The 8,150-nt window shown below is 50.3% G+C and overlaps 1 long non-coding RNA gene across 1 annotated transcript; it reads left to right on the top strand.

Annotated features, from left to right (window-relative positions):
• The first annotated feature begins 91 nt into the window (after positions 1 to 91).
• LOC127057097 (uncharacterized) lies at positions 92 to 5,734 on the top strand. The gene is made up of 2 exons (XR_007776001.1): positions 92 to 783; positions 3,950 to 5,734. It is a non-coding gene; the product is annotated as an uncharacterized LOC127057097 (long non-coding RNA).
• The last annotated feature ends 2,416 nt before the right edge of the window (positions 5,735 to 8,150 follow it).

Here is an 8,150-nt window from a genome sequence, read left to right as displayed (position 1 = left end):
CAGTCTTTAATGGCTCAGGTGACCTAACCACTGGAGCATATGAAGAGAGGTCAGAGCTGTAAAGGTCTGTGATATAAATAGGCAGGCAGATGCAGCAGAGGGAGTGCTGCAAAGCAAACACATTCCTGAAATAGCATGAGGCTTTCTATGCCTGAATTCTTTCCAGCCTATTGTCAATAATACAAATGCTTTCCACTCCTCCTCCCGCCCCTCCCCCGAAAAAAGGCAAGAGGGAGGAAAAACGTAGGATCTGGCTTAATGGCAATATGTACTGCCAAAAAATACTGTAAGCAATAATTGTCTTACTATTGGGTGAATGGGTTTTTATTAGGATATATGTTATCATAGATTCACAAACAGGTTGAGTTTTCAAGGTGCCCACACCAACTACAACCGAGATAGGTATCCAGCTTAGATTTTGCAGCATTACAACTTGCACAGTAGATCATGTTTATAAATGACTGTATTCCATGGATTTGTATTGACAACTTAGTTGGAATGTTTCTTCTGAAATGTGTTTGGTTCACATGCAGGCCATATCTCAGAAAATCTTCCTATGGCTTACAACCAGTTTTTGATTTGGCCTCTGAAATAGGTTCGTGCAACCTACTGGTGTACTAACAGCCAACTCGATACCCAATTACCTGGTGTACTCCTGGGGGGATTCTGCTGGACTGTGCGCCCACAGAAAATGCCTCCCCCACACCCTGAATTCCTGCAGAAAACAGCAGGGAAACTGCACAAGGGGTAAGGGACGTCCATGGGTGCAGTTTTTTTTGGGGGGTTGCCCCCCCAACAGAAGCAAGGCATAGGAGGCACATGGGATTACGTGCCACTGCGCCCCTCATTCAGCAAGCGCAGACCTGCCCAGCTGAAAGAGGCTACGTCTGGGTTCCCCTGACTCTGCAGATGAACGGTGCCTCCTGGGTCCTAGTGCTAGTTATGCTCCTCTTCTGTGTTCTGGGAGTCTTCCTGTTTTCTGTTCAACGAGTGGCCCTGGTGGGGCTAGGTAAGGGGGAGGTGCGGGGAAATGAGGGAAGGGGAGATAGTATGGAAGGAAAGGGGTTGAACATGGCGGGGGAGGGGAATGTGGGAGTGAAGGGATGGGGATGGAGAAGAAAGGGGGATAGGGGAATCATGGGGGGAAAGTGGGAGCCCAGCATGCAGTGTCATAGAATCCTAGAATATCAGGATTGGAAGGGGCCTCATGAGGTCATCTAGCTCAACCCCCTGCTCAATGTAGGACCAATCCCCAGACAGTTTTTACCCCAGATCACTAAATGGCCCCCTCAAGGATTGAGCTCACAATCCTGGGTTTAGCAAGCCAATGCTCAAACCACTGAGCTATCCCTGCCCCCCTAAGTCCCCTCCTGCACCCCAATCCCCTTCCCTGAGCCAACTGCTGCACCCTCCACCCAACCCCCTGCCCTGAACCCCCTGCTGCTGCCCTGTTAAACAAGCCCATTGACCCCTCACCCTGACAATTCCTACCCCCTACACCTGGACCCCTCTGAGGAGCCCCCTGGACCCTCACCCCACTGAGCCCCAACCAGCTGAACCTGGACCCTCACCCCATCAAGCCCCACTCCCCCAGAACCCGGACTTCCCCACTTATCCCCCCACACCAAGACCCCCCCACCAAGCCCCATCTTCCCACACCCAGACCCCCTCGCTGAGTGCCAACCACCTTCACCTGGATCTCCTGCAGAGTCCCATTGCCCCTGCACCTGGAACCCCCCCAGCAAGCCTCTGTGCATTCAGATCTCCCACTGAGCCACCTGCACCCAGAATGCCCCACACAGAAACCTCTCGCCCCACACCTGGATCCCCCTACACTAAGCCCCTCCATGATTGGATCCTGCTGGGCTGGACCTGCTCGCCAACATCAGGTGCACTTGGCACAGAGGGGCAAGGCCTCAGGGTGTTTCTGGGACAGGCCCAGCCCTTGCATTGTGCCAGGGTCAGGTTCAGCCTCACTGCCGAGTCTCTATACCAGGGGAAGTGGGGGCTTCAGAGGGATCTCTCATCTCAATGCAGCCAGTGGCTTGAATTTCATAGGCACTGACGTCTGCTCGCGCCGGAGGATGCTCGACCTCCCTTTGCCCCTTAAGTGAATTACAATACAAAGGATTTTAAAATTCTAATTTGCTCTCTGATGTTTTCTTTTTGCACATCAAGCACTGGAAGGAAAACTGGGGCTTAAACTAAACTGCCACTTCCCCTGCCACTGTTCAAACAGTAACATTGTGCTTTTCAGTCCATGTCAGATTTATTTTGCCTAATGTAGACAAGATTCATGAACCTTGTGGCCATATCCCTAACAAAATGGCACTCCAGTGTTCTTCAGTGAAACCCAGCACACTACAGCAGGGGTCTCAAACTCAAATCACCACGAGGGCCACATGAGAACTAGTACATTGGCCCGAGGGCAGCATTACTGACACCTTCCCCCCTTTGCCTCCGCCCTGCCTCAACTCCACCCCTGCCCTGGCCCCTCCCACCTCTGTCCCACCCCCATTCCAATGCCTTCCCCAAAGTCCCATCCCGACTCTGCCCCCTCCCTGCCCCTATTCTGACTCCTTCGCCAAATCCCCGCCCTGGCCCCACCTCTTCCCTGCCTCCTTCCCTGAGCACGCCACCTTCCCGCTAATCCCCCCTCCCTTCTGGAGCTTATTACGCCACCAAACAGCTGTTTGGCATTGGCAAGCGCTGGGAGATAGGTGGAGGAGCGGAGACATGGTGCACTCAGGGGAGGAGGAGGAGGTGGTGGGGTGTGGAGAGCTTGACTGCCGGTGGGTGCAGAGCACCCACTAATATTTTCCTGTGGGTTCTCCAGCCCCCACAGGAAATTTGAAGAATTTTAAAATATTGTGCACATAATTTTTAATTTATTGGCACATAATTTTAAATTTTTGGTGCAGAATTCCCTCAGGAGTAACTGAATATACAAATATGGACTCTTCTGTGGAAAATGTGGGCCACTATGACACTGATAATGGCCACTGTACCACAGCCAATGGGAGCTGTGGGAGGGCACCTGCAGGCATGGGCAGCATGCACTGTGCAGAGCTCCCTGGCCCCTCCACCTAGAGGCTGGACATGCCGGCTGCTTCCAGGAGCAGCACAGAGCCAAGCCCTGCTGTGCTGCCGACCGGGAGCCACCTGCCCCAGGTTGAACCCCCTCCTCCACTCCAAGCCCCTCATCCCCAGCCCAGCCCCAGAGCCCGCACCCCCAGCTGGAGCCCTCACCCCATCTCACACTCCAACCGCCTGCCCCAGCCTGGAGCCCACACCCTGAGCCCCTCATTTCTGGTCCCACCCTGGAGATTAGGGGAAGCCCTGAGTCTCCACACTCCTCTCCCCCACCTGCTGGGCTGGAACTGCAAGTGCCAGCTTGCTCCACTGCAGAGGGAAGCCCCGAGCCTCCGCCCCCCGCCCCCCCATGTGTGGCCTGCAACTGATTTTTAATGTGGGTCAATGGCCCCTGGTAGAAAAAAAGTTTCCCCACCCCTGATCTAGAGAAACCACAGATATATAAAATCAGGCGGTTCCCATAATGCACACCACTTTACTCACATAGTGTCTTCTCAGACCTCATGCTCAACAAGTTAATCATCACTCTTGTGGCTCCTCTAGCTTAACATCAAAATACAAAATTCAAAGGTTTGACAGAGTTAGCTGACACAATCCGGCTTGAAACAAAGCAACAGTGCCACCATGTGGCTATGGACAGAACCTGCTCTGTACAATCAGAGTAAGTCACCAGTTGAGATCCAAAGGCGGTGAATACAGGAGCCTGAGTGCAATTACTACCTATAATATATATGATATTGTTTGTGTGTTGCTATAATGGGAGCATCCAGAGGCCTGCATCATAGAAAGAAATGGTCCTTGCCCTGAGGAGTTTACGATATAAAAAGACAGATGAAGTTGGAGGAATGGGATGCAGCTTGTAAGAGTTTTTTTTCCCCTTTCAAAAATCCTTAATTTTTATATTTCTCTTGCCTTATTCTTTTCCCCTTCATGTTTAGAGAAATTAGTTATAAAATCAATCTCCACTAACCCCTCCAGCACCATGTCATTTTCTAAGCAGTTGGCTACTCCCTTACCCTCCCATCCCAAAGTCATTGCTTCCCATTCCTAAGGCGTTTCTCTGAAGGTGATTAGCTTGCTAGATGTCCTCAGTCTCAGGCTGTGAAGGTGCTTCCCCGGGGGTGGTGGTTTGATCTACCTCAATTCCCAGGTGGCTGAAGGGAGTAAGAGTATATTGACACTGCAATAAAAGACACATAGGTGGCATGGGTCAGCCACTAAGGATCAGGCTGTAAGGCTATAAAATTGCAGCCTAGATAGTCCAGGTTATGAGGGAGCTCAGCCTCTGATGCCTCTAACTGGAGGGGGTCTCAGAGCTTGGGGTCCAGCCTGAGCCGAAATGTCTACACTGTTTTTAGCCTCTGAGTCAGCAAAGTTGGTCTCTGAGCCTTGGTGTCATGCAGTGTTGACATAGCCTGAGTGGCTGCCAAACCATTGTTCTAGGGTCTTGGCCAGCCAGGCCCCTCCTCCAGTGTTCCTACTGCTGGTTTCATTAGTATGATTCTGAGATGTCTGCATTATTCACAAGCAAAGCACACAAATCCACCCCTATCATGCTATAAGCTCTAGTATTATTACACTGTTAGAAGTAGCGACAATATTAGGGTCCACCAAAGATGTGCAGGGTTTTTGTGGTTCAGCGTTCCAGTTATATTCCTTTTCAGACTGGACCCCTGCCTCAGTCTGGACTCCCGCCCTTTGCCTTCCCTTCAGGTGACTTTAGCGGTCTCTCTTCTTAGGCAGACAGGCAATGGAGAGGAGGAGTCCCATTTGCCTTCCTCCCCACTCTTAAATAGGATTTATATAAGGTGGGAATTCTTTGTTTCCCAAACTTGAACCCCCTTCCCTTCCAGTGGAAAGTTACAAGAAGACCCAAGTAATGTTTGGTATCAGCTGACAAGACCACCTGATCTAGTAGTGTCATAGTTATGTCCCCAGATGCCTCCTAGGATTAGTATCTTCATGGTTTTGTTGTTCCTTCCTGATGGTTCATCGAATTTGATGGCCTGTTGTCTGATGGGTGTCTTCCCATTACACACTCAGTTGTAATTGTTACATAGTCCATATTTCTAACTTTAGATACAGAAATGATACATGCATACAAATTGGATAAACACATTCAGTAAATCATAACCTTCCCAATGATACTGTTGGTGTCACCAGGTATAACCTAGGTAACTCGAGAGGGTGGTAGACCACAAGTGTCAATGAAGCCCTCCTGTTGTAGGCCTCAGTGAACCATTGTTCCTCCATGTTCAACACTTTGTGTAACCTAGTGTAACCTAATATGTTAAGAGCTGTAAAATGTACTGTCAGCAGTTAGTTTTCTGATTGTAACAGCCAGTTCCCTGCTGTAACACACTGGAGCTAAATTGAAGCAAGTTTCAAGGCCGCTTTTAGATACAGCGTACATGTCTCTGCAGCAGAAAGGGGGAGAGGGAGGGGGAAAACAAAGAAGTATGTGAGAAGAAAATGCTGCAGCCGGACAGAAGAGGGAGGGGAAACGGGGGATTGCTAGTCAGCAAAAAAAGTTCTCATGGGATATAAAGAAACAGACTGCTTGTTTTAGGTGGGCTTGATTTGAGGCGTCAGTCTCCCTGCACCGCTTTTAGATCTCAAATAAACTTGGTTTGCTTCTCCACCCTGGTGTGTTTATTTGCGCGACACACTAGGCGATGGACCCCCCCCCCCCCCGCTGTTGCTTGGCCTCGGGCACTTTGTGCCGGCAACAGTTCTTGGCGCCCAACAGTGGGCTCGAGGCTAAAATTAGCCTTGCCCGGATCCCTCCTGGTGGTCGACGGATTGCAGCGATGACCGATGCCCAGCACGCACCAGTGACTTCACCGGGGGCCTCAGCGGAGACACGGTGTGAGCGACCCCAGAGGGCACAACGGTGCAACGCGCTCGAGTAGTGGAGAAGCAGTTGTGGGCAACAGTGAGAAACCGGTCCCTTGGATAAGGTAGTAACAGTCCAGTAGTGTGGACTTAGGCCCGAGGCTGGGGACGCCCAGTCGTCGTAATTCCCATTAGATAATAGAGTGTCATATAATGGGTCAAGGGCATGGTATGGAACGGCAGGTACAGTGTCCTCCCTTAGAATGCATTCTGGTGAATTGGAAGGTGTTTGGCTCGAATCCGATGACTAAGAATAACTTTAAAAGGTTCTGTACAGTAGACTGGCCTCAATACCAACTAGAGGGTCAGGAAAGGTGGCCACTGGAAGGATCACTTAATTACAATACGATCCTTCAGCTAATCCTGTTTTGTTAGCGAACAGGTAAATGAAATGAACATCTGTATGCACAATTGTTTATGGCTTTATGGCATAGGACTAATATTTTGCAACAGTGTAATTTGACTCCGACAAGTTCGGTAATTACTAATGTTAGTCCCCAGAGCCCTCCTACAGTTATAATGGCAAATTCGGTGTCCCCTTCGGCTTTCACACCCCCACCATATAAAGAGCAGGTGCCCCAGGCCCCAGGGATTGCTCCCTCAGTGGGATTCTATCCATTGATCACCCAGACCTTAATAGCCCGCCTAGAAGAGGAAGGGCGCCCGGCCGCTACTGTGCAAGTTTACACCCCGTGGAACTGGGAGCCTTTAAGGCACAGACGGGGGAATTCTCAACGAATCCAAGCCAGTTTATCTCAGTTTTTGAGGGGTGTCTGGCTAGCCACAAGCCTGACTGGGATGATTGTCAGATCCTTATGAGGACCCGGTTGTCTGAGGTGGAGCGGAATCAGGTTATGGCCAAGGCAAGGGAGCAGGCACAGCGAATACATGATATGAATCCAAATGCCCCTGAGCCCGCGCAGGCGGTTCCTCTGGCTGATCCCAGATGGAATCCTAATAATGAGCAGCACCTCACCCTCCTCGCCTCCTCCAAGGAGCTGCTTTTGTACGAACTCCGACACTCGGCTGTCCGACACAACAATTGGGCAAAACCATACAAAATAATACAGAAGCCAAAGAAAAGTCTGGTTGCCTTTTTGCAGCGCATCCGAGACGCTATTCGGCAGAATACAAATGCAGACCCCGAAAATAAGGCCACTGAGGCAATTATAAAAGGTATTTTTACCAGTCGTGCAGCCCCTAATATTAAAAGAAAATTGCAAAAAAAGAAGGATTTAATGGGCATGACCATGGCACAGATTCTGGAAACTGCAAATAAGGCTTATAGCCTAGAAAAAAAAAAAGCAAGTAAAAATCTTGGTAGCGGCAGTGCAAGCCGGCTGGAAAAGGCCCCAGGAAGGTGGAAGGAGCTGGGAAGTAAGGGGCCGTGGGCGTGGATGCCCTGACCCACAGAAGAAGCGCCTGGGTCGCAACCAGTGTGCTATCTGCCAGCAGAAGGGACACTGAAAAAATGAATGCCCCCAAAGGGAGCGTACTCCTATAATGGCTGCAGAAGATCATGAATAGGGGTGTCAGGGAAGATGGACCATCCTGCCCCCGGAACCCCAAGTAAAAATGCCGGTGGAAAATTCAAAAATAGACTTTTTAGTAGACTCTGGGGCAACACTCACCCCTGTAAATCAACCCCTTCAGCTGCCTGTGGCAGACTCTCTCACTGTGGTGGGTGCCACAGGAAAAAAGACCAAGTGTTCAGTGTATGCCCCAGCGGAATGTGCTTTGGGAAACAGAACTATATCTCACAAGCTGGTTTACCTTCCCGATTGCCCAACACCCCTGCTAGGACGGGACCTGCTTTGTCGCTTAGGCGCCACCCTGCATTTTACTCAAAATGAAATAACCCTTACCTTACCCCCCGAGAATGCATGAATAATGACTCTTGCATTTGAGCACTCAGCTATGCAAGCCCCAGAGTGGAGCCAGTGGGAGAACCAGATATACCCCCTAGTATGGGCATCAGGGGTCCCGGGAAAAGCTACACACCAAACCCCTGTCAATGTGCAGCTTTTGCCAGGAAAAGGCCCGGTGCAAATCAAATAGTATCCAATCAAGAGAGAAGCCAGAGAGGGGCTACAGGGAACTATAAACCAATTCCTACAATATGGTGTACTTCAAGAATGCCAGTCAGCTTGGAACACTCCTAT

This window comes from Gopherus flavomarginatus, chromosome 8 (genome assembly GCF_025201925.1).
Source record: "Gopherus flavomarginatus isolate rGopFla2 chromosome 8, rGopFla2.mat.asm, whole genome shotgun sequence".
Lineage (NCBI taxonomy): Eukaryota > Metazoa > Chordata > Testudines > Testudinidae > Gopherus > Gopherus flavomarginatus.
The sequence above is the reverse complement of the archived record's forward strand: the minus strand, read 5'-3'. Positions and strand labels throughout refer to the sequence as shown.